Source organism: Mandrillus leucophaeus, unplaced genomic scaffold, assembly GCF_000951045.1.
Source record: "Mandrillus leucophaeus isolate KB7577 unplaced genomic scaffold, Mleu.le_1.0 Scaffold97, whole genome shotgun sequence".
Lineage (NCBI taxonomy): Eukaryota > Metazoa > Chordata > Mammalia > Primates > Cercopithecidae > Mandrillus > Mandrillus leucophaeus.
Genome location: NW_012110585.1, coordinates 285,583 through 313,216, shown reverse-complemented (window position 1 = coordinate 313,216; position 27,634 = coordinate 285,583). Strand labels below are relative to the sequence as shown.

General features: G+C 43.7%; 1 long non-coding RNA gene across 1 annotated transcript; it reads left to right on the top strand.

The window, feature by feature from the left end:
• Positions 1-27,149, top strand: LOC105532560. The gene is made up of 2 exons (XR_001005005.1): positions 1-178; positions 26,808-27,149. It is a non-coding gene; the product is annotated as an uncharacterized LOC105532560 (long non-coding RNA).
• The last annotated feature ends 485 nt before the right edge of the window (positions 27,150-27,634 follow it).

Sequence of the window (27,634 nt, the reverse complement as noted above, 5' to 3'; positions counted from 1 at the left end):
AGCCCGCCCTCCCTTTGAGAGTGTGTAACTGTGTTTCAGTAAGCTTTGTTTCCAGCTTGCATTTTGGTGTTAGTTTGCATTTCTTTGCTCACTATCACAAGAACCGAGACTGCTGACTTAGAACTCTGGCTCTGTTGATCTCCTTGGTTGAAGGGCCCATCCCAACTCAGAATCCCCGGTAACAATAATACCTACTTCTTGATATAAGGATTCAATAACTTTTTAAAGTGCTGAGAACATGCTTGTTACATAGTAAGCACTTAACACGCTGATTATTTAAATCTAAATCCTCACAACCGTCCTAAGAGGTACATATTAGTATTCCCATCTTACAATAGAGAAAATAAGCTCAGAGTAATTAATTTTCTTTGGTCTTACAGCAAGTAAGTGATGGTACTGGTATTTGTACTTATATTGAATGGTTTGACTCTAAAATTCTTCTTTTCTCTATATCAAATAGCCCCATGAGGAATATCTATATATCTCTACATCTGTGTGTGTGTGTGCGCGCGCGCGCGCGTGTGTGTATTTTAAATGAGAACCAAGCAGAAGCTTATGGTAGAGACCAGGCTATCTGAGTCATGTATGATCATCATTACTATTTTGGTCAAAATATCTGGAAATCAGATTTGACAAAAATCACTTTCAGAATATAATGATTAAGATGATGAATTGTGATCTAAATGTTGAGAAGCTATTTTCTAAGATGTGGGAAAATCTGTAATACCTACGTGCAGAATGTGGCCTTGGAATTTCAAGTTTTATCACAATGACAACTCTTGTTACTGCCTATATATGAACAAATTTAAATCTCTACCTAATTTCGAAATTACTTACTACCTATACCATAGCTTTGTTCTTTTAGTTTACTTCTACCTGTGTGTAGCAAACACTAGAATACTTAAGCATTTTTTTAAAAAAGAATCAGAGATGCTTTACTTCTCTAAGCAAGGAAGCTGTTGAAATGGAAAGAACTGAGCAAGTATCAACAATGTAGCATACTTTGCTTTTTTCCTCATGCTGTAGATAACTGGAATAGTTCGGGCACCACATCTAAGCTCTTACATAAGTCTTATGCAAGACTTGTGAGCCAGTTCTTTCCTGAATCAGTGTCAGAGCTAATTCAGATATTTAAGGACCTTTGCTTCCTAATATTCTTGGTAAGCATGGCATGTACTTACTTAGTTCACTTCAGTTATTTTTAAATTACCTGGGTAAACACACACACATTTACATTTATAAACATCCTTGCCAACACAGTGAAAGCTCACATTGTGTTCCTCCAAGTATGCTTAGCCTGGGTTGTCTAGGGGAAAGGGAGGGAGAGTTTCTCTATCATGAACACTATTTTCTGAATCTTTCCTGAAAACATACACATGCACTTTTTTTGAGACGGAGTCTCGCTCTGTTGCCCAGGCTGGAGTGCAGTGGCACGATCTCGGCTCACTGCAAGCTCCGACTCCTGGGTTCACGCCATTCTCCTGCCTTAGCCTCCCAAGTAGCTGGGAGTACGGGCGCCCGCCACCGCGCCCGGCTAAATTTTTTGTGAGACAGGATTTCACTGTGTTAGCCAGAATGGTCTGGATCTCCTGACCTCGTGATCCACCCGCTTCGGCCTCCCAAAGTGCTGGGATTACAGGCGTGAGCCACTGCGCCCAGCCCTGGATACGCTTTTAAAGTAAGCTATTATTCACCAGGCCTTCTGTAGACCATAACTCCAGCATAGCTAACACATCTACTAACTGGCTCAGTGATTTGATTTTTCTTTTTTTTAATGAGGGAATTGAGGCAGCGAAAACTTAAGCCACTATGCTTTAGGACAAAGAGAAAATTTGAAACAGAGGTTAGGTCTCAAAGATCCTGTTTGGACCACAAAAGTGAAGCGTAGCAAAGAGGAAACATAAAAAAAAAACCAAAAGATACAATTGAAGGAAACTCCTAACCCCTTCATTCAGAGCACAGCCTTCTCGGACAGCCCTCTTATTCTTTGTCTTAGCAGTGTATCCCCACCTTAATGCAGAACTATAAGTGATCATTTTGCTCTCCAGATGGAGATATTGGCTCCTTTTTGCCTGTCTATAATATAAACTAGCTCAACACTGACTTGGGCAGCTATTGTTCTAAAGGCAAGGGATAGAGTATTAAGCTGTCTGGGTTCATGCCTTGATGGAACTTACCAGAATGATATGGTTTAGCACAGTGATTCTCAACTCTGGCCGCAATTAGAATCAACTGGAAGCTTTTATAAATCTCATGTCTGGGTCCCACTCTCCCAGGGATCTTTATTCACAGGGCCTGGGGAGGAGGCAGGGTGCAGCTGTGGTCAAGAACTACTGGTCCGAGAAATATTACTGTGGGGCAGACAGCTGCTATGCAAGGTGTTATGTGATCATATTCTTTATTTCTTTATTCCAGCTGTTTTCCCAGTGTATATTCACATGGGAGATGAGTTCCTGTAGTTCAAAGATGAACATTTTTTATCCAAATAGTTAAATATTTTTTATGTGCACTTAAAAATATGTAACTGGCAGCCGGGCGTGGTGGGTCACGCCTGTAATCCCAGCACTTTGGGAGGCTGAGGCAGGCAGATCACAAGGTCAGGAGATCGAGACCATCCTGGCTAACACGGTGAAACCCTGTCTCTACTAAAAATACAAAAAATTAGCTGGGCGTGGTGGCAGGTGCCCCCCAGCTACTTGGGAGGCCGAGGCAGGAGAATGGCGTGAACCTAGGAGGCGGAGCTTGCAGCGAGCCGAGATCGTGCCACTGCATTCTAGCCTGGGCAACAGAGCGAGACTCCGTCTCAAATAAATAAATAAATAAATAAATAAATAAATAAATAAATAAAAATTTTATATATATATATATATATACACATATATATATAACTGGCATGTCAAACTTATGAATGCACAAATATTTTGCTCAATACTGAAGGAGAGGCGAAATTGTATCTCTGCCTTCAGGGTTTTTGGCTAGGCTTGAGGATTTAATTGACCAAAGACAGATTAACAGGAGAAATGCATATACACATTTATTTAATATAAGTTTTCCATGACACAGAAGCCCTCATAAGACCCAAACAGGCAGTTGGGGTAGAACACATATATTGAATTGGACAAAGAGGAGTAAATTATTAAAGTGTGACAAATGGAAGGGGCTTGGGCTGGGTCAGTTATGGTGGAAAAGTAACTAGGAAGATAAGGATTAGTTTAACGAAGTTTCTAAAGATTGGTCTGAATTTTGACTCCCCATTTCTAGTGATAAGAGTGTTACTTTCTTTGTGGTATACGAAGGACATCTTCCATATGGGGATTTATGCCTTCCTTTAGAAAGAAAAAGGGAAGATCAGAGGGTCCTTCTCATACCTACTATTTTTTCAAGTGTCTACAGCTCAAAATAATCCTCATGTCACACTGGCACATTTTGGAGTGGCATAGTCTGGCAGTTTTCAGTATGAAAGTTCCCTTTAAAATAATGAATGAAAACTTACAGGTGTGTCAGATTCAAGAAAAATATTAAATACATAATAGTATAGGTACTATGAGGATACTGCAAAAATCATGAAGTTGGCATGAGATTGACACTTAGGAAACAGGGCATGGGGAAATCAATGTGCTGGCGTGAACAAGTCATGGTTGATCTATATTATTCTCGGTGATGGCCCATACATCACTTTCAAGACGAGAAACAAGTGAAACTGACTCTATTCGATTCGCTAAGTCATCATTTTACCAATGGCCATCTCACTGGATCACCCATTTGCTAAAAGCCAGTTCATTGAATAATTGACTAACCAATCGACCCAAAGAATACTGACAGACAGATATCTTAAAACAGATCTTTTAGTGTTTTGCTTTGAGAAGTGGAAGAAAATGCACAGGAAAGAACTGGGATAGGACATAAATTCTCAAAAATAAAGAAGAGAGTAAGTTGCAGTGAAGTTAGGCTCATCCTGTTCCACCGTTACAGGATCCTTGGGGTGTCGCTTTGCCAGCTGGAAACCTCTGTGGCCAGTGGTGCCTTTGCTGAGTTTTGCTTGGGGCCCTCTGGACTCATTCCACCACTTGGCCTGACAGGCTGCATTCAGCTCGTGGTACCAGCCTGGATCTCCCAGGCCTAGCAAGGGCGAGTCAGGCATGCAGCGGCAAGCAGTGTGTGAGCAAGCAAGGGGTCTGGCCACTGCGCACAGCCAGGCACACCAGCTGCAGTGGGGCAGGCAGCTCCAGGTGCTAGCATGGGCACTGGCTCCCTGCAAGGCTATAGCTGGACCAGGTGTACCACAAGCAGCTTCCACAGCTGACACTGGGGAACATGGTGGCACCCAGAAGCTTGGAGACAGCAGGAACTCCAGAGCCCCAAAAGAGGTGTCACAGTCCTGGTGTGGGGAGCTCTTAGGTCCGGACTCCCTGAAGGGCCACAGCTCTTCTCTCCTTCTCTCTTCTCTGTCACCCGCAATGAGCAAGGGGCGTGTTTTAGCCCTGTTTGTGTTACCGCTCTTTTAGCCTTGCCATTCGGAGGGTTCCAAGCTCTTGTCTTGCATCCAGGAAAAATGAGGTACGTGAACAAGTGGAGGGTGACAAAGGTGGAGAAGAGCTTTATTGAGTGACAGAACAACTCAAGGAAACCAACACTGGGTAGCTCCTTTCTGCAGCTGGTTGTCCTATCATCTTCCCAAGTCTGGCTGAGTCTGGGGTTTTTATGGTCTTTAGAGGGCAGGAAGTGCATGTTGATTGGTCTATGGGCAGCCACGGGAGGGTCCGGAAAAAGCACCACAAGTTCCCACTCCGGTCCATGGGACCGGCAGCCTGGCCCCCAGGCTTCAGGTCCTCCCCAGCTTGAAGGTGGGGCTTCACTGGCGACCCACCTTCTTCTGCCCAGAAGCTTCTCTGCCTCCTGCTACCATTCATGATGCCCAGGCTGCTCATGTCAAGGGGCACCTGCAGGCCAGCCCCAAACTGCCCTCAGCCTCCCTTGGCCTCCCTCCTGTGCTTGTTGGTGCCCAAAGTCCAGAGGGGGCCGAGGTGGCAGGGGGCTGGCATGTCAGCGCTGCCCTGAGTGTGCACACACCTGGCCAGGCTGCAACAGCACCCAAGCTTGGCCCCAACCTTGCTTCAAAATTGGAGTGAGTGCCAGGAGCAGGGAAAGGCCAGGCTGCGGGAGCAGACACCCCTGACTACAGGGCTTGGTGGGCCTTCCCAGGCCCCCAAGAGTGCAGAGATGCCCAGGTTTACAGCCAGAGCTTGGGCAGCCGCAGCTGTGCCCAGGAGGCTCCCGCTGACTCCCTGGAGTGTGCAGCCCTGCCCTGGCAGTGCCTCCCCACTACAGTCGGTGTCATGGCAGTGGCCACTCTAGATGGGCTGCTGCTCCCATCACCATTGTACCTTAAGAGACGTTTTCTAGGGTCTGAAATTTAAAACCAACTGAACCACTTGAAATTCACATCCAACTGAGCTGAGCTTAGAAATTCATGATGAGATGACTCTGTGATGCTGAGGAGAAACTAAAATAAAAAGAAAAACCCTCAGTAATGTAACAGTGGATCACAGTGAATTGATTTTTGCTGAAATGGCTTTTTGTGAATTAGCTGCTTAACAAAATAGATTTGCTTTAGAATAGCAGCTACTGTCCTTATAGAAAACTGGAATAATTTTATTGTAGGCAAGTCTTTCTATGTAAGTCCCCTTCTCTAGACTGCTAACTTCTGGAAGTGTATCACATCTCTGTATTCTCTCCAACAGCTTATTCGTTGTATTTGCTGGTAGCAATGAGCCCCACTAAGATACATTTGGGACAGTGCCCATTTCCATTGCAATTTAGGGCACACAATCTCAAATCCAAGTATCACTTCAGTCTAGCCAATCGAAATATCTGTCTATAAATAGAAATGATGAATAGGAGATCTATTTATCTTTGAATATGATGTAACTGTTAACTAGGATTTAAAGAAACAAATAAGGCCGGGCGCGGTGGCTCACGCCTGTAATCCCAACACTTTGGGAGGCTGAGGCGGGCAGATCATGAGGTCAGGAGATCAAGACCATCCTGGCTAACACGGTAAAACCCCGTCTCTACTAAAAATACAAAAAATTAGCCAGGCGCGGTGGCAGGCCTGTAGTCCCAGCTACACGGGAGGCTGAGGCAGGAGAATGGCGTGAACCTGGGAGATGGAGGTTGCAGTGAGCCCAGATCAGGCCACTGCACTCCAGCCTGAGTGACAGAGTGAGACTCTGTCTCAAAACAATAAATAAATAAACAAATAATTAATTGAAAAAAGACTAATTCACACTATAGATCATGAGCTATGTACATTTAATCATAAAATTCAATTAACAATTTAACTGAGCAATCTTTAATATGCAGTAAGAATTCTAATATTGTTAGGTGGTTAGATATTGTTAGGTGCAGCTGGGAAGGGGTGAGAGAGGACAGCAGAAGGGCTGTCACTAAGACAGGCCCTGATCCACCTATGTTCAGCTCCCAAGACCACCCTAACTCTACCCTAATGTATGGAGTCTGTGGTAAAGTCTGTGGCCAGCACATCCTGGAGGAAGAAGAACTGGGCACAGAAAAGATCCCTTAAAGTCGTGAATGCCCAGTCCATCTAGGCTGTAACCCAGGTAACTTCATCCTGATTATACAATCATTACAATAAAATTTACATGTGTGTTTGCCCCCGAGTGAGAGTTCCTAAATGAATTATGGGTAAAAAAAAAAAAAATGCACAGTTTAACTTCAGTGATATAACCACAAACTGCCAATTAAATGACACCATCCTGTCAGTCAAACACAGCCCAAGCCTCGACTCCTCCCCATAAACCCGAAAAAGCAGCTGAGCTCTGTAAAAGGGGCTGATTCGCGGTGGCTCAGGCCTGTAATCCCAGCACTTTGGGAGGCTGATGTGGGCGGATCACGAGGTCAGGAGATGGAGACCATCCTGGCTAACACAGTGAAACCCCGTCTCTACTAAAAGTATAAAAAAATTAGCCGGGCGTGGTGGGGGGCGCCTGTAGTCCCAGCTACTCCGGAGGCTGAGGCAGGAGAATGGCCTGAACCCGGGGGACGGAGCTTGCAGCGAGCCAAGATGGCGCCACTGCACTCCAGCCCAGGCAACAGAGCGAGACTCTGTCTCTCACACACACACACACACAAAATAATAAAAAATAAAAAATAAGTAAAAATAAAAGTAAATTAAAAAAATAAAAAAAAATATGGGGCTGATTTCACTTTGCAGGGATCAGCCCACTCTCCCTCTGAGAGTGCATTATTGTGCTTCAATGAACTTTGCTTTGAGCTTGCATTTTGGTGTTATTTTGCAATTCTTTACTCACTATCACAAGAACCAAGATTGCTGATCTAGAGCTCTGGCTCTCTTGATCTCCTTGGTTGAAGGGTCCATCCCAATGCAGTATCACTGGCATCATCACCAATTTATAATCCTTCCTTTCTAATGAATGTTGACTTGTTAACTTTCTCCCTTCGGTGTGACAAATAGAATTGTTCCTGTTCTAGTCTGATCAGAACTCTCATATCCAAGTTCTATTGATCTTTTTTATGTGTCTGCTGTGCAATTCTGGTCTCAGGCTGTTTTATACCAAGATTGTCACTCTTATGTATTAAGTGCAGAAAACCGTCTGTTGTGTTATAAATGTTCAAGGTGCTGGTTTTAGATACAGTCTTTGCCAGGGGTATTTATAGGGGTTGATTTCCTCAAAGAATCCCTCTGAAATGCATGCCACACAATGAGAAAGTTTCTTCTATTAGGTGACCTTGGATTTCTCTCTCTGACTCAAACTTCTGCCCTATTATGGCAATAGAAGCATTTAAACTTAGCAACTTCAGTCAGAAAGAGTAATTTCCTGATGGGATCTGAGCAGATTATGACCCTTTAACTTCTGTAAGTCAATTAACACTTGATGTTTGACCGACACTCAAGTCAAACATCATTAAATGCTTTACCAAGCAGCAGAACCTCGAGGTTTCATTGTTTAATCATTCACTACCAGTATGAGGACTGAACTAGTATTGTACAAGCTGAATAAATAAACAAAAACTCCCCAAACAATATACCACTTTAATATAACTGCCATGTTTTTCTGTCTCCAAAAATATGATCATTCTAAGAAACATTTTGTTGTAACCTAGCCATTCAGTCAGCCAGAACAGAACTAGCCACAGACATTAAGGGAACTAGATAGCCACCCCAATACTAGGCAGATCTCTGTCTTAGTTTGTTAAGGCAGCTATAACAAAACACTTGGCCAGGCGTGGTAGCTCACGCCTGTAATCCCAGCACTTGAGGAGGCCGAGGTGGGTGGATCACCTGAGGTCAAGGGTTCGAGACCAGCCTGACCAACACGGTGAAATCCTGTCTCTACTAAAAATACAAAATTAGCCGGGCATGGTAGGAGATGCCTGTAATCTCAGTAACTCTGGAGGCTGAGGCAGGAGAATCGCTTAAACCCAGGAGGCGGAGGTTGCAGTGAGCTGAGATCACGCCATTGCACTCCAGCCTGGGTGACAGAGTGAGACTCCATCTCAAAAACAAAACAAAACAAAACAAAAAAATCCCCACAAAACACCTTAGACTGGGTCATTTATAAACAACAGAATTTTATTGCTCACAGGTCTGGAGACTGGGAAGTCCACGGTCAAGGCACCAGTAGATTCACTGTCCAGTGAGGGCCCATTCCACATGGACGGTGCCTTCTGTGTGTCCTCACATGGCAGAGGGGGCAGAAAAGCTCCCTCGGGCTTCTTTTATAAGGACACTAATCCCATTCATGAGGGCAGAGCCCTCATGACTGAATCACCCCCAAAGGCTCTACCTCTTAATACTATCTCCTTGGAGTTCAGGTTTCAACATATGAATTTTAGAAGGACACAAACATTCAGTACATAGCAATCCTCACCCCCAGTTTTCCCCCTGAAATTCCATAAGGAGAGGCATCCCAGTCATTACTTTGAATTTGAAACTCGGTTATTCCCATAAAGGGTTTTATATTATGCCCCCAAAGGCTATCTCAACTGGGCTTAATGAACAGATACCTTGAAACAAGACAGGTTACTGGCAGATGGCTTAGGAATGGAAAATTTACCTTGGTGTTTTATAAAATGAGGTAAAGGGGCAGGGACTGGGAAGACAATTGACTTGGTGGGGAAAGGGACCCAGAAATAGACACTGTCTCATTCCCAGCACCCGGAAGGGCTGCCTGATCCTAGGCATTTTATGACCTTTGTGACATTAGCAGTAAAGCCCATAAAGAATCTCCAGGTCTAGAACTGCACTGCCCAGCAGAATGGTCTGCAACGATGGAAATGACTTCCATCCACTCTACCCAATATGGTAACCACTGGCCACATGTGGCTATTGAGCGTATAAACTATGGCTAGTACAAGTGAGGAGCTGAGTTTTCTAATGTAAATGTGTAAATATAAATAACCCCAGGTGGCTAGTGGCCACCAGAGAGTACAGGTCGGGACCATGTTCCCTATGACAGTTTTGTCTACATATTGCCAAAACCAAACAAAATTCTATTTTTTTTAGAGACAAGAGTCTCCCTGTGTTGTCCAGGCTGGTCTTGAACTCCTGGGCTCAGGGCTCAAGTAATCCACTGCTTTGGCCTCCTAAAGTGCTGGGATTACAGGTATGAGCCACTGTGCCCGGCCTTATTATTACTTTTAATTCTAACAACAGACCTTCAAGATAAATATGAATTTTTTTTACACAATGAAGTTGAAGTTCAGAGAGGTCATGAAGATAGTACAGGACAGAGCTGGAATTTAAACCTAGACCTGTCTGACTTTGAAGTCTATATTTTTTCCACTACATCACACCAAAACTACCAAACAGATAAAAATACTTAAAAATTTTATCTATGTCTGCTTTTCTAGATCAAGCCATACATTTATTACATTTTATTAGCATAAAGAAAACAATTTTTTCTCCGTCATTCTCTGTACCTATTTCTCTTTATTTGATACAACAGAAGAGAGTGACTATTGTCTACAGCAGAAGTAGTTCTCTTAGGAAACACAAATAGAATAATAAAAGGTAAGGACTAACTTATGACTAATAGAGGCATCAATTGCTACTAGCATTCTGAGATATAATTATTTTTAAAGTATATTAGGAAGAACAGTTGCATCTTCTCACTGCATGTTATTTGAGGTAACTATTCATAGCTGAACACTGATATGGATTAATCCCAGTATGACTCAGTTCAAATCCTATGTTCTTATGATAGGCCATTAGCAAATTAAAGAATAAGAACCCTACAGAGAGCTCAGTTGTAAGCTAATAACTAACTTATTAGTTCAAGGATGGTCTCAAGCTTTATCTGCCAGTGTCATTATTAAAAAAATACCAACTGCTTGAAAATGTAAGACTTATGAAAATCAAACATAAACAAATGTTTATGTATTTGAATAAATTCGTGAGAAGCAATGTTAATTTTAGAGAAAACAGAAGAGTATGATACACGTGACAACACAGTTGTAGACAGATCCCCAATTAATCAGTTTTAAGTGCTCGTTTCAGTTATTGGATTTAGTCTTCTCGAACCAGACTTTAGAGGCTGTAAAATGAGCCAAAGTGAAACAAGAAAAGACTAAGTATCCAATTAGACCCACAGCACTATAGAAGGCTATGCTTCTGAACAAGCAAGTAGGGTCAAGGGCCAGCTATTTTAGGAACAATTGGTACCCAGAGATATCAGTTTAAAGGGAGTGCTTAGAAATGAAGAGTCAGCCCTCAGAAGAAAACCAGGCAATATACAAAGTAAAAGTTCACAGTATTTGGCAAACTAAAAGTGGGCCAGACATTCACAAAGAGCCCTTATAGGTGGGCAGTTGGGCACTGACAGGATAGGGGTCACTGCAAGGAAAGAGGTCAACAACAGAATCATCCAGCCACGAAGGAGACTGCAGCGCAGAACAAGAAAGTCTCTGGGAGGACAATATAGGAGCCAGGCCACTGAAGAGCTAGGGCGTCAAGAAGAAAGTCAAGGATGGGCTCAGTAGGCAGCGGCACGTGAGCTCAGTGCATGACCGACTCATTGCTGAGCAAGAGAGCAGCTCCCTCAGAGTCCTTAGAGTTCCCTTAAGGAACAATGAGGTGCCAGCTGGTAGGCATGAGGACTCGGAGCAAGAAAAAGCTCAGTTCAGTCTTTAAAGAGGGTGAGGCCACTTGGTGTGCAATCTTAGTAGAAAGAGTGGCCCTGCGGGAATCAACATGAATCATATCTCTCCCTGGGGGCTGCTGAAAAAGATCAGGGTGCCAGAGCCCTTACTTGCCATGGATAGACATGGACTAGGGCCGTGGTACCTTGGAAGGTAGCAAGGATAGTAACCTTATTCTCTCAAGCTTCTCTTTCTCTACCTAAAGGCATAATCAGAGTTAACCAGAGATTTTCGTCACCCCAGTTGGCACAGACACACTCTGAACCACAGGTGTTCTCTGATAGCAGTGGAAGATGATTCTCTTTTCCATTTAATATTTTTCATTATTCTCATTTTGTTCATTTTTATTTATGTATTTTTTAGAGACAGAGTCTCGCTCTGTCACCCAGGCTAAAGTACACTGATGCAATCATAGCTCACTGTAATCTTGAACTCCTGGGCTCAAGCAATCCCCCCATAATTAGGACTACAGGCATATACCACCATGTCCCGCTTTTTCTTTTTTTTTTTGAGATGGTGTCTCAGTATGTCACCCAGGCTGGAGTGCGGTGGTGCTGTCTCAGCTCACTGCAACCTCCACTTCTCAGGTTCAAGCAATTCTCCTGACTCAGCCTCCTGAGTAGCTGGGACTACAGGTGTGTGCCACCACACCTGGCTAATTTTTTTATTTTTAGTAGAGACGGGGTTTCAACATGTTGCCCAGGCTGGTCTCAAACTCCTGACCTCAAGTGATATGCCCACCTTGGCCTCTCAAAGTGCTGGGATTACAGGCTTGAGCCACTGTGTGCACTCCCAGCTAGTTTTTTTGAGAACTTTTTTTGTAGAGATGGGTATCAGGCCTCTGAGGCCAAGCCAAGCCATCGCATCCCCTGTGACTTGCACGTGTACACCCAGATGGCCTGCCTTAACTGATGACATTCTACCACAAAAGTAGTGAAAATGGCTGGTCCTTGCCTTAAGTGATGACATTATCTTGTGAAATTCCTTTTCCTGGCTCATCCTGGCTCAGAAAGCTCCCCCACTGAGCACCTTGTGACCCCCATTCCTGCGCGCCAGAGAACAACCCCCCTCTGACTGTAATTTTCCTTTACCTACCCAAATCCTATAAAACGGCCCCACCCTTATCTCCCTTCGCTGACTCTCTTTTCGGACTCAGCCCGCCTGCACCCAGGTGATTAAAAAGCTTTATTGGTCACACAAAGCCTGTTTGGTGGTCTCTTCACACGGACACGCATGACATTTTGGTGCCGTGACTCGGATCGGGGGACCTGCCTTGGGAGATCAATCCCCTGTCCTCCTGCTCTTTGCTCCGTAAGAAAGATCCACCTATGACCTCTAGTCCTCAGACCCACCAGCCCAAGGAACATCTCACCAATGTTAAATCGCGTAAGCGGCCCCTTTTTTACTCTCTTCTCCAACCTCTCTCACTATCCCTCAACCTCTTTCTCCTTTCAGTCTTGGCACCACCCTTCAATCTCCCTTCTCTTAATTTCAATTCCTTTCATTTTCTGGTAGAGACAAAGGAGACACGTTTTATCTGTGGACCCAAAACGCCGGTGCCGGTCACGGACTGGGGAAGGCAGCCTTCCCGTGGTGTTTAATCATGGCAGGGACGCCTCTCTGATTACTCACTCACGTTTCAGGGGTGTCTGACCACGCTGTGGGGACGTCTGCCTTGGTCCTTCACCCTAAGCAGTAAGTCCCGCTTTTCTAGGGGAGGGGCAAGAACCCTGACCTCTTATTTTTGTGCCCCAAGCTCTTATTTTTGCGCCCCAATCCCTTACTTCCACACCCTGATCCCCTTCCCGCTTTTCTGGAGGGCAAGAACCCCCGAAATCCTTCTCTCTGTGGCTCTACTCTCTCTTTTACCTGGGCTTGCCTCCTTCACTATGGGCAACCTTCCACCCTCCATTCCTCCTCCTTCTCCCTTAGCCTGTGTTCTCAAGAACTTAAAACCTCTTCAACTCACGCCTGACCTAAAACCTAAACGCCTTATTTTCTTTTACAATGCTGCTTAACCCCAATACAAACTTGACCGTAGTTCCAAATAGCCAGAAAACGGCACTTTCGATTTTTCCATCCTACAAGATCTAAATAATTCTTGTCGTAAAATGGGCAACTGGTCTGAGATGCCTGACGTCTAGGCATTCTTTTACACATTGGTCCCTCCCTAGTCTCTGTTTCCAACACAACTCGTCCCAAATCTTCCTTCTTTCCCTCCCACCTGTTCCCTCAGTCCCAACCCCAAGTGTCGCTGAGTCTTTCCAGTCTTCCTTTTCTACAGACCCATCTGACCTCTCTTCCCTCCTCGCCAGGCTGAGCTAGGTCCCAATTTTTTCTCAGTCTCTGCTCCCCCACCCTATAATCCTTTTATCACCTCCCCTTATCACACCCAGTCTGGCTTATAGTTTCGTTCGCCGACTAGCCCTCCCCCACCTGTCCAGAAATTTCCTCTTAAAAAACTGGCTACAGCTAAAGGCATAGTCAAGATTAATGTTCCTTTTTCTTTATCTGACCTCTCCCAAATCAGTTAGCGTTTAGGCTCTTTTTCATCAAATATAAAAAACTTAGCTCAGTTCATGGCCCGTTTGGCAGCAACCCTGAGATGCTTTTCAGCCCTAGACCCTAAAAGGTCATAAGGCCATCTTATTCTCAATATACATTTTATTACCCAGTCTGCTCCTGACATTAAATAAAGCTCCAAAAATTAAATTCCAGCCCTCAAACCCCACAACAGGACTTAATGAACCTCGCCTTCAAGGTGTGCAATAATAGAGGCAGCCAAGTAGTAACTTATTTCTGAGTTGCAATTCCTTGCCTCCACCATGAGACAAACCCCAGCCACATCTCCAGCACACAAGAACTCCAAACGCCTGAACCGCAGCTGCCAGATGTTCCTCCAGAACCTCCTCCCCCAGGAGCTTGCTACAAGTGCCGGAAATCTGGCCACTGCGCCAAAGAATGCCCGCAGCCCGGTTCCTAAGCCGTGTCCCATCTGTGCGGGACCCCACTAGAAATCAGACTGTCCAACTCGCCCGGCAGCCACTCCCAGAGCCCCTGGCTGGAACTCTGGCCCGAGGCTCTCTGACTGACTCCTTTCCAGACCTTCTCAGCTTAGCGGCTGAAGATTGATGCTGCCACACCTCCTCGGAAGCCTCCTGGACCATCACAGATGCTTTGGGTAACTCTTACAGGCAGGGTAAGTCCGTCCCTTCTTAATCAATACGGAGGCTACCCACTCCACATTACCTGCTTTTCAAGGGCCCATTTCCCTTGCCTCCATAACTGTTGTGGGTATTGACAGCCAGGCTTCTAAACCTCTTAAAACTCCCCAACTCTGGTGCCAAATTGGGAAACATTCTTTTATGCACTCCTTTTTGGTTATCCCCATCTGTCCAGTTCCCTTATTAGGCCAAGACATTTTAACTAAATTATCTGCTTCCCTGACTATTCCTAGGCTACAGTCATACCTCATTGCCGCCTTTTCCCCCAGTTCAAAGCCTCCTTCACATCCTCCCCTCGTATCCCCCCACCTTAACCCACAAGTATGGGATACCTCTACTCCCTCCTTGGCGACTGATCATGCACCCCTTACCATCTCATTAAAACCTAATCACCCTTACCCCACTCAACGCCAATATCCATCCTGCAGCACGCTTTAAAATGATTAAAGCCTGTTACTACTCGCCTGCTACGGCATGGGCTTTTAAAACCTATAAACTCCCCTTACAATTCCTCCATTTCACCTGTCCCAAAACCGGACAAGTCTTACAGGTTAGTTCAGGATCTGCACCTTATCAACCAAATTGTCTTGCCTATCCACCCTGTGGTGCCACACCCATATACTCTCCTATCCTCAATACCTCCCTCCACAACCCATTATTCTGTTCTGGATCTCAAACATGCTTTCTTTACTATTCCTTTGCACCCTTCATCCCAGCCTCTCCTCGCTTTCACTTAGACTGACCCTGACACCCATCACGCTCAGCAAATTATCTGGGCTGTACGGCCACAAGGCTTCACAGACAGCCCCCATTACTTCAGTCAAGCCCAAATTTCTTCCTCATCTGTTACCTATATCTCGGCATAATTCTCGTATAAAAACACACGTGCTCTCCCTGCTGATCGTGTCCAGCTAATCTCCCAAACCCCAATCCCTTGTACAAAACAACAACTCCTTTCCTTCCTAAGCATGGTTAGTGCGGTCAGAATTCTTATACAAGGGCAGGACTGCGTCCTGTAGCCTTTCTGTCTGAACAACTTAACCTTACTGTTTCAGCCTAGCCCTCACATCTGCACGCAGTGGCTGCCACTGCTTTAATACTGTTAGGGGCCCTAAAAATCACAAACTATGCTCAACTCTCTACAGTTCTCATAACTTCCAAAATCTATTTTCTCCCCCCAACCATCGCTCAGGACAATGCTTACGCTGTTAACTTATCTAAAAAAGCAGCCATCAAAAGGCATCAGATCCCGTCTCTCAGGACAATGCTTATGCTGATAAGTTAGCTAAAAAAGCAGCTAGCATTCCAATTTCCATCCCTCACGGCAGTTTTCCTCCTTCACTTCGGCCACTCCCACCTACTCCCCAGCTGAAACTTCCACCTATCAATCTCTTCCCACACAAGGCAAACAGTTCTAGACCAAGGAAAATATCTTCTTCCAGTCTCACAGGCCCATTCTATTCTGTCGTCATTTCATAACCTCTTTCATGTAGGTTACAAGCCACTAGCCCATCTCTTAGAACCTCTCATTTCCTGTCCATCATGGAAATCTATCCTCAGGGAGATCACTTCTCAGTGTTCCATCTGCTATTCTACTACCCCTCAGGGATTGTTCAGGCCCCCTCCCTTCCCTACACATCAAGCTCGGGGATTTGCCCCTGCCCAGGACTGGCAAATTGACTTTACTCACATGTCAGAAAACTAAAATACCTCTTGGTCTAGGTAGACACTTTCACTAGATAAGTAGAGGCCTTTCCCACAGGGTCTGAGAAGGCCACCGCAGTCATTTCTTCCCTTCTGTCAGACGTAATTCCTCGGTTTGGCCTTCCCACCTCTATACAGTCTGATAACGAACCAGCCTTTAATAGTCAAATGACCCGAGCAGTTTCTCAGGCTCTTGGTATTCAGTGAAACCTTTATATCCTTTACCATCCTCAATCTTCAGGAAAGGTAGAACGGACTAATGGTCTTTTAAAAACACACCTCACCAAGCTCAGTCACCAACTTAGAAAGGACTAGACAATACCTTTACCACTTTCCCTTCTCAGAATTCAGGCCTGTCCTCGGAATGCTACAGGTTCCAGCCCATTTGAGATCCTGTGCGGACACTCCTTTTTATTAGGTCCCAGTCTCATTCCAGACACCAGACCAACTTAGACTGCACCCCAAAAAACTTTCATCCCTACTATCTTCTGTCTAGTCATACTCCTATTCAGCTTTCTCAACTCCTCGTAAATGCCCTACTCGTGTTTACACTGCCAGTTTACACTGTTTCTCCAAGCCATCACAGCTATCTCCTAGTGCTATCCCAAACCACCACTCTAAATTCCCTCTTAAAGTAAACAAATAGTCTTTGCTAGGAAGGCTGTGCTAAGCCTCCTTAAGCACTCTCTAATTACATGTCCTAGGTCCTCCCAATTCTTAGTCCTTTAATACCTGTTTTCTCTCCTTTTCTTATTCAGACCTTGTGTCTTCCATTTAGTTTTTCAATTCATACAAAACCGTATCCAGGCCATCACCAATCGTTCTGTACAACAAATGTTTCTTCCAATGACCCCACCATATCACCCGTTACCACAAAATCTTCCTTCAGCTTAATCTCTTCCACTCTTAGGTTCCCACACCGCCCCTAATCCCGCTTGAAGCAGCCCTGAGAAACATCGCCCATTCTCTCTCCATACCACCCCCCAAAAAAATTCTCGCTGCCCCAACACTTCAACACGATTTTGTTTTATTTTTCTTATTAATGTAAGAAGGCGGGAATGTCAGGCCTCTGAGCCCAAGCCATGCCATCGCACCCCCTGTGACTTGCACGTATATCCCCAGATTGCCTGAAGTAACTGAAGAATCACAAAAGAAGTGCAAATGCCCTGCCCAGCCTTAACTGATGACATTCCACCACAAAAGAAGTGAAAATGGCTGGTCCTTGCCTTAAGCAGATGACATTATCTTGTGAAATTCCTTTTCCTGGCTCATCCTGGCTCAAAAAGCTCCCCCACTGAGCACCTTGTGACCCCCACCCCTGCCCGCCAGAGAACAACCCCCCTTTGTAATTTTCCTTTACCTACCCGAATCCTATAAAATGGCCCCACCCTTATCTCCCTTTGCTGACTCTCTTTTTGGACTCAGCCCACCTGCACCCAGGTGATTAAAAACTTTATTGGCCACACAAAGCCTGTTTGGTGGTCTCTTCACACGGACGTGCATGACAATGGGGTCTCACTATGTTGCCTAGGCTGGTGTCAAACTCCTGGCCTCAAGTGGTCCTCCTGTCTCAGCCTTCCGAAGTGCTGTGAGAACAAGTGTGAGCCACCATGCCAGGCCCTCTTTTCCACTTCAGTTTTTTCTTTCACCCCTGTAAGAACCAGATCCTACTACGTCTTTGGTGCCATCATTTGCACCCAGGAAAACTGCAAGAGTCCCTCCGTATTTGCTCCTCATGGGGTTGTGAGTACAAAAGGCCATTTTCTTCCGGCAGCACAGGGTACAGTGTCACTGATTATCTCCACCATGCAAACCAGTAAAGGCATGATTTGGAAAAACTCACGTATCTCGATGCTCTTCCACTAGAATCCATTTGCTCCCTTTCTGTGTCTACTGTGTTTCCCCACACAGTGTACAAAAGTTGTGGCAGTTGCACTTAAGTGTTTACCTTGTTTTTTTCTTATTTGCTAGGAGATTTGACTTCTGAGAGGAGTTAAAAAATGGAGGAAAAAAGTGTGGATGGGTGTATCTTGAAGTCCACTGTCAAAAACTTAGCAGTATGCCAGCTGTGGTGGCTCATGCCTGTAATCCCAGGACTTTGGTAGGCCAAGGCAGGAGGTTTGCTTGAGCTCAGGAGTTTGAGACCATACCAGGTAACATGGCAAAAACCCACCTCTACTAAAACCATAAAAAATGAGCCGGGCATGGTAGTGCACTCCTGTGGACCCAGATACTCGGGAGGCTGAGGTGGGAGGACTGCTTAAGCCCAGGAGGTTGAGGCTTCAGGAGCCGTGACTATGCCATTGCACTCCAGCCTTGATGACAGGAGTGAGACCCTGTCTCAAAACAAAACAAAAACCAAAAACTAAGCAGTGAAATCTGCAAATCTGCCTTTGCCTTCTCCAAACTTTATTGTCCACAGTCTTGCATATGTGTGACTCTCTCTCAAAGTTATCTTATCAAAATGCTTTGGTTTTAGTTTCTTCTTGGGATAATTAATTTGGGCTAGAGTCAACAGAACACCAGAGCTACTTGGAAAACAACAAATTAATCTCTTAATTACCATAGAAAACATTAAAAAAAATATTAAGAATATGCCTGTAGAAGTTTAGAAAAATTTTCTGTAATAAAAAGAATGACGTTTATATCCTACAGCACAGTATACCCAGAAGGAGGCCAAAATGCTGTTGAACCGTGAGAAAGAACATTGCATGTTCTCTTTTTCAGTGGGAAAGAAAAGCTTTATCAGAGGCAGGCTGTTTTAAGGATTAATGTTCCTAGATGGAGATAAATCTTAACTATTGAAATAGTGTTTTCTCAGATCTAATTTAAAAAGTGTTCGCTTCTGGAAATCTCATACTTGTTCCTTTGTTTATAATTATTTTGAACGTTTGCTTTCTGTTATCTGTGAAGAGATTTGAAAAGAGCAGGTCTGTTGGACGGTGGCTTCAGGGGTGACCTCCCTTGGCTTAAACAGGCATTTGTTGGGTAACACCTCTGCATGATTTCTAAAAGTTAGCAGAAGTGAGAAGGGTAACTGAAGTTTCCAGAATCAAGAAAAACTACAAAAGAAGCTCATTTTTATAAATGCTATTGTCTTATATAACCCCCTGGAAGACACCCAGTTCTCACTTCTAAGAGCTCTCATGAGTCAGTTTGTCATTTGATATTTTGTAGAGTTTGCAGTAAATTGGAAGACGTGAATTCTTCTACTTAACTTCAATGACAAACTATTTTGTACTTTAGTTTCTTAAGAAACTAAATTGAGGGAACCTATTTTATCTCTTTCCTATCTATGTCCAACCTACTCCCAACTTCTAGAACAGTTTCTTGTATGTAGTGAGTGCCCCGTAATTGTAGAATTAAATCGAATTTGGGAATTTTTTTCCTTCTTTTGAAAATGAAGCTAAAAAAATATGAAGCCAGGAAGTTTTACCAGTCTTCCCCACAAACACCCACAGACATCAGCCTCTCAAGCATCTGCCTTTACTGGGCTGGGGAGTGAGTATCCTGTCTTCCCTCCCCTTCCTTCTTCTTCCTTTGCTCTTCCTGCTCCTACCTCCTCCTCTTTCTCCCCTATCCGCTCCTGTTCCTTCCCTTTCTCCTCTTCTCTAACCTAGAAGTTTCTAACCAAGAAATCTATATACACAAAGAACAACTGCCAATGGGAAAACAGGATATCACTTTATTAAGAGCTAGGCAAGAACTCAATCATCCCAATGTAACACTCTCTAGCAAGAGGAATTTGGAGAATAAAGTTGAAGTAAGGAAGCCTAAGTCCCTGTGCCTGACTCTAAGATTATCAGGGAGTCCACCTATGCTCCAAAACACATCAAAAAGGATATAAGAAGGCCGGGCATGGTGGCTCATGCCTGTAATCCCAGTACTTTGGGAGGTTGAGGTGCGCAGATCACTTGAGGTCAAGAGTTTGAGACCAGCCTGGCCAACACGGTGAAATCCCGTCTCTACTAAAAATACAAAAAGTAGCCGGATGTGGTGGTGCACGCCTGTAATCCCAGCTACTCAGGAGACTAAGGCATGAGAATTGCTTGACCCCAGAAGGCGGAGGTTGCAGTGAGCCGAGATCGTGCCACTGCACACTGGCCTGGACAAGACAGTGAAACTCCGCCTCAAAAAAAAAAAAAAAAGATCTTACAGCAAGTCAGCAGGGTCCACCAAGGTCTTTGGCCAGAAGCAGAGAGTTTACCATGTGGACACAGGAAACAGCAGTAGAGTGACTAGTGTGGGTTTGTCCTTAACCACTCAGGAATTTCAGGAATTCCGACCATGGGTAAAACCCAGTGCGGTGACACTCTCATGTTCTCACCAACCAGGAAACCACTTGCTCTGCTTTAGGGAGGAGTTAGTGGAGGACTGGGCGTGGGCAGAAAAATGGACACATTTTGCTTCCCTGATGGACAGAGGGAGGAAGTGGGAAGGGGAGACTAAATGTTCCTGGACAGGAAAGCATAGATCCAGAATTGGAATGTGAGTTTATGATCTTATTCTATTTCTATTTTACAGAGGAAACCAGTCCACAGAGTTGTGATTTGCCCTGGGCCTTCCCACAATTCTAGAAACCCATGACTTGTCATCATTGCACGGTCACCTGACTCCCAGCGGGCTTCAGCCTCTCCGTTTGATCTCCCTCTACTCTCACTCTGCTGCTACCAAATCAGACTTCTTTTCAGGTCCTTAAACAATCTCTGTACTTTTCCATCTCTGTGTCTTTGATGACTGTATTCCCTTTCCTCACTCCATCATTAACATATGTACCCCTCAAGACCCAGCTCAGATGCCATTTCTATGAGACACTCTGTTTCTGTGCCAGAAACAGTTAAGCGTTCATTTGTGTGTCCAAAATGTGCCCCAGAGCAAGGATCTGGCAATCTGCATTTGAAACCTGGTTCCTTGGCTTCTTAGCTCTGACCTTGAGCAAATTACTTATTTTTTTTTGTTGTCACTCAGTTTCCTAAAATATCATACAGGGAGTTGTCATGTTGTATTAATGGACATAATATAAATTAAATGGGATAATGGCAAGTATCCATTGGTCACCAAAAAGAGAGCCTACTATTACTGCCTTTAGCTATATTTTAGCACTGATGACGAAATATGGTAAATTATATCTATTTGTAGACCTAAGTTATCCGTTCCCATTGATTATTCACTTGCTGATGCTGCAACAATAGCTGCCCATTTTTTATCTCTTCCATCCCCACCCAGCTGTCTTGCACAATATATACAGTCAATACATGTCTGATCAACTGAGTGGACTTAATGTGCCAAAACAGACTTGACTCTCTATCAATGATACAGGAGCTAAAAAGAAATTATTTAGGCAGAGAGTGAGAGTTAGGGAGTCCTTGGCAAGGCTTCCCTTCTAACAAAAAGCAGCCCCCAAATGATTTCTTTTCTAACAAAGAGCAGCCTGTAAAATCTAGCTGTAAACACAGATAAGCAAGCTGGAAGCTTGCATGGGTGAATGACAGCGGCTGTGCATTGCAATAGGAGAAGCCTACCTGGCGGCCAGGCATGTTCAACATGGAGGCTCCATCTTCTCTTTTCTTTGTCACCATGTGTGCAGTAAAGGAACAGGCAACATGGAGCTGGCCAGGTAGAGAGTCATCTGCATAATAAAAGATTAGGGTGGGGTGGCCAGCTATGCAAATGGCTCACCTGGTCTCACCAATCTCTCATGCCCTATGTAAATCAGATACCACCTCCTCTATCTCATCTATAAAATCTTATACACTTGGCTGTGGACCAGAACACCTGCTGGGGAGGCCCTCTCACTTTGCAGGAGAGAGAACTCTTCCTTTTCTTTTGCCAATTAAACCTCCACTCTTAACCTCACTGTTTGTGTGTCTGCGTCCTTAATTTCCTCGGCGTGAGGCAACAAACCTCGGGTATTACAGACCAACGATGCTGCTTCAGCTCATAGATGGCAAAAACCGCAATAACTTTTGCACCAACCCTAATGCTAAATTATTAATTCCTACTTATCTAAAAAACGAGAAGCATATAATTAGTATTGTAGGACACTACATGTATTTAGTCAAAATACCAGATAACCTAACTTTATGTATATGTCACATGTATTTTTAAAATTAATGCTTCACTTTAGTAAAGTATTATAAACTATTAATCATTCATCTTAACTTGTGCTTAGCCTTAACTGGAAGTTCAGTTCTCTCCACATTTTTTTCCTCCACCTGGTTAAGAACGGTTTTCTTTGGATTTAATCTGGTTTTTCTATTGTAGGTCACATCTAATCAACGTAGTTGAATAGACTCAACAAACCAGTAAGAGGTTGTCGAAGTATCAGTCATAACAAAAGGTAACAACAGTTCTTTATAGGCCATATCTCATGCCTTCTGTTTTACTGGGGCAAGTTTATGCCCCAGGAGGGTTAGGAATGGCATCTAACACCCCCGTGGAGCAGACAGACCCCTTTTGTAAATGTGTATTTGTTTCAACCACATGCCTCTTAAGCTCCCTTTAAAAAAATAAAATTAAAAAAAAATTCCTGTGAGTATAGGAAGTTTGCATCACATTCACTCTACAACGTCTTTAAAGGCAGCGATTACTCCAGAACAGAGGAGACAAACAAGGCCCCTTTGTTCCAGGAGTGCACTCCTTAAAGAGCAGTTCCAAGCCCAGCAGTCTGAAGGGCCAGGCAGTTGGCCCCGGGGGAGCCTGCCAAATACCCAGAGATGCTTCCCGGGAATCTTCTGCTGCCGCTGAAGTGTTGACAGGCTCTTGAGCTGAGAGCTCTGGCTGTTGATAGGAATATATAGCTCAGATAGTCAGAAATCAACCTACTCAAATTTCTCAGACCATTCTCTCCTTCGTTTCTCTCTTTTTAACTATCCAAGTACAGATTTTCTTTTAAAAACCTTCCTCCCAGAAAATGTCTGCGTTTCTGCTTCCCCTTGGGGGTGACAAAATAAAAGGCTTAAGGTGCTTTAAGGCAAATGGAGTCACTTCCCCTCCCTTCAGCCCTCAAGTTCTGCTGATTCCAAGGGGTGGGCAGGGAGGGCCAGCAGTTGGCGGCCACCCCCTCCCTATCTCCTCTCACTTGGTATCTCCCTGGCCTCACGCTCAATCAGGTCTTCCAGGACCATACAGGGAAATGAAGAATACTGTTCGCTTACGAAGAATGTGGGAATCCCTGCAGTCCATGATTTTTTTATTTCTATTTTACTTTCTTCTCAAAAGCCTTTTATTTTCTAAAAGCACATACAACATAAGCCCATTCTGATGACTTTAGGAACATCTATTCCTCAATGCAAAGATATTAATGCTAGATAATAAAGCCCTGAGTTCGTACATTTAAAAGTCCAAAGAGTGAGGAGTGAGGGGAGAGAGACAGCAGAAAAACACTAGCTGCCTGAATACTGATTTTCCTCTTCTACAAGCCCTTGATATTTAACTAATGTACCCTACCCTTCTCAAGTTCCCCAGCAGCTAAGGAAGGCCATGTGACTAATTCTGGCCAATGGGATGTAAGAAATTCAAAGTGCATTTCACAGAGCAAGTTAAGAACACACCCATTCTTCCAGCCTTTCCTCAACCCTGCTGTCTGGACCAGGGACTTGGTGTCAAAGGCAATGTCTCAGAAGAAACCTCATGCAACACAGTGACAATATCAGCCCTGGAGACCCTATCTCTGGACTCTGGGGTAAAAGAGCAATACATTTCTATCTTGTTTATACCACTGTTAATTTGAGTTTCAATTTTATTTCATGAACCCAGTCATACTTTAAGCCAAGGTGGATTTTCCACAAAGCTAATGGAGCAGAACTTTAGAAACCCTCAGTTGTGTCAGGTGTGGTGGCTCATGCCTGTAATCCTAGCACTCTGGGAGGCTGAGGCGGATGGATCACCTGAGGTCAGGAGTTCGAGATCAGCCTGGCCAACAGGGTGAAACCCCATCTCTACAAAAATACAAAAATTGGGTGGGCGTGGGTGTGTTGGTGTGTGCCTGTAATCCCAGGTACTGGGGAGGCTGAGGCAGGAGAACTGCTTGAACATGGGAGGCAGAGGTTGTAGTGAGACAAGACCGCACCATTGCACTCCAGCCTGGGCAACAAGAGCAAAACTCTATCTTAAAAAAACAACAAAAAACAAAAAACGAAACCCTCGCTTGCCAGGATGACTCCAAAGCCTGAGGAGGAACCCCGACATTGGGGTCACATGGTCATCTTATACTCTTCTCTTTAAAGGGTTCCTCAATTGCATACACCTCACACCTCATCCACGATAAGCCAGTAAGTCTTTTTACGTGTGCCTCTTGCGTGTTGCATGGAGCACAGTCAATAGTTCACGGTTTCTCCTGCTTCAGATCATCTACTTGGTGACATTTAGGAATAGCACAGCCCATTGTTTCTCAAAGTACATTCCTAGATATTAATAATTGTTATAAGAAAAAAGAGTAACAGAAAAATATAATATTAGCTAATATATTTTTGTCTATGTTTTTAACTACAGTATTTCTCAGAGAAAGCAATGTGAGAATGTGCCTAGTGAATATCCCATCACAAGAGAAAGCTGTATTTCCTAAAAGTATTGGACCACCAAACCCCCTTTTTAAGTAGTTTGTGGGTTATACTTTTGTGAAGCATGATTTGAAAGCACTTTCATGATATCAGCAGTAAATATTTATTGACTATCTCTTGGGGGAAACTAAGTTTTTTGTTTTTGTAGCATTAGTGGAAGAAGGTGATTTTTCTTCCTGATTTTATTATTTAACATTGCTCTCTGTCTGGAGTTTGCTGTTCGGTAAGCATTGATTCCAGCAATATTGTCATTTCTGCATTGACACTGGTGCATCTCTCAGGTCTCCAACAAAAGCTAAGAGTGACATGTACAACATGTTAGATCACCTATGGGGGGAAGGGTGTGAGTTCAAGGGAGTTGGAGTCACACTGAGGTTTCATCTCCCATGAGGAAGATCTTTGATGGTGGGCTACAGAAAGTTACAACCACAATGCAGACGTAGTTCTGCAGAAAGGACCCATTTCTGTGCTGATATCAGTGCTTGGAGAAACCTCCAGGCTCATTTATGTGAGCCACATTTTCATTACAGGAAAATAATTGACACCAGGCTTCTTGTCTTTAACTGAAATTTAAGCATTTACACCTGTATTCATCTTCTAGGGTTTCTGTAAGAAAGTATCATAAACTGCATGGCTGCATGTACCCTACCTTTCTCAAGTTCCCCAGCAGCTAAGGAAGGCCGTGTGAAATCTATTTTTCGGCCGTGGCAGAAATCTATTTTTTCGCAGCGCTGGCGACTGGAAGTTCAAAGCCAAGGTGTCAGCAGTCCTTGCCTCCTCCTACCTTCTGGTGGTGGCCATTGATTCTTGGCATTTCTTGGCTTGCAACTGCACCACTTCAGTCTCTGCCTCTTTCCTCACATGGCATTTTCCTCTTTACAGGTGTTAGGAATGCAACATACTTTCTGGAGGGGGCACAATTCAATCCATAGTAATACGAAAGACTCCTTAATTTTCTATAGGGCAGCATAATGTCATGATGGACAGAGCTCTGAATTAGGAGTCCGAAGGCCTGAGTGGGCCCTTAGCAAATCTCTAGGCTACATATCTATATACATAAACAAGGATAACAATACACTCCTTGACTTCGCTGTAAGGGTTGTAACAAAGATATAGAAAAGTGCTCTGTAGCCTTTCAATAATGATAGAAGTGTTATTGTCTTCAAAGAGAAACATGGCTAATGTGGGTAATTGAAATTTGGCATATGATCTCACACCTTACTTTAGACAATCATTTCGACCTTACCTCATTCATCTCTGTACTAGACAAGGACATAATTTTGTTTATATTGCTGCCCTTGCACTCTCTACTAAGGGATGTTAGATGATGAGGAAAGTCCTTGTTGGTGCAGCCAATTCTCAAATTGAATCTGAAGCATCCAGTAATGGGAAAATGTCCACATTGCTTTAATAATAATTCTTTAATGGAGTTTCAACTTGGGGTAAGAGACTGAAAAATGCCAGCAGAAGACTTTTTCTAAACAAAAAAAGCAACTACCTATTAATTAATCTAAAATTACTCAGCTTCAGTTGTATGTGCCTTTAACATGATAATAAGGGAACAGTAGGGCCATGGTTCATAAACTAGTGTCTTCGTCTCTAGAAGCACTGGTGATAGTAATGGGAATTTGCAGGCTAGTTGAGTTTTGCAGAAGTTTCCCAGATCATATTTTCATTTACTTAGTGCAGGGTAACTCAAATGTTCATTCTTTTTCTTTGGATAGAATTTATTACATTGTTTATCAGTAGTAATACTGGTTATCTCATGTTGGGTAAATGTTCTCTTTGGCAATCATATATCAATCCGAGTAAATTAAAAAAAGTTACTTATAATAAGCAATTTTTTGATGTGCAAAATCTTATAAAGCATGGGGATAAAGGGAGTTGAGATGTTAAACAGGGATTCTTGATGGTTAAAATATTGAGAAAAGAGTGAAGTTGAGGATGAATACTGATCACATGATTCCGCTTTAATGAACATTGGAAAAACAAGGCAGGCTTCCAAACACTCTGTTCTATTTGTACTTCAACTCATTACTTGACTTAAATGCCTTTTAACTCTGACCTTCTAGAATTTCCTGTACAATCTTCCACTGTTTAAAATGAAGTTGCCTGATTGATTTCTTTACCATTTCAGAATGTCCTGTATCGTTTTAATGACTGTGGTGTGTGACTTTGTTCTCAGCACAATGAGTAACGAAGCCAAAACACTGGAGAATACGTTTATGGATTCAAGAAAACCTCAGACAGGGCAGAATGCTTTCATAATGCAGTACACTAAAATCAGACGAAGCCTCGAAGGACAGAATCACCGACCCTGAAAAATCTCAAGCTGGAAATCAGAGTGTACTACAGAAGACAACAGCGTTTGAGGACATTTGCTGAAGCAGCCTCCTCTCCCTGATAGTCTCATAATCCCACATGGTTTTACCAAGCTCTCTGGCCTTCCCGGAACGTCAGTAAAAACTGCATCCCCCGACTTTTGTTGGTGGTTTCTTCCCTAAACTTTAGGGAAGTGGTGGTTTATGTGGTGTTATCTTCCCTAAGCTTTAATTTAATATGATCTTACTTAGGCATTTCTCTTAGAGGGTAGGTCATTGTAACGAAGCGTTTTTCACCCTCTGGGAAAGAGGTTTCCACATAAGGGCCAGGCCGTGTTTTCCCTTTCATCCAGTGATTCCACCATAAGCAGCCTCTCATCTTCACTTTTCCCAACAATTTTCTTAAAATCAGTGTATTTTTTTCCAGGACCGGATATCACATTACATTCTCTAGTCAGGGGTGGGGGTTATGAAGTGAGAACAAAGAATGGTAACTCCCGAAGCGATTTTTTTAATGTAAACTTTGTTAGGAAGCATAACATACAAAGTGAGATATGAAGTGAGAACAAAGAATGGTAACTCCCGAAGCGATTTTTTTAATGTAAACTTTGTTAGGAAGCATAACAAACACACGTGCCAACAT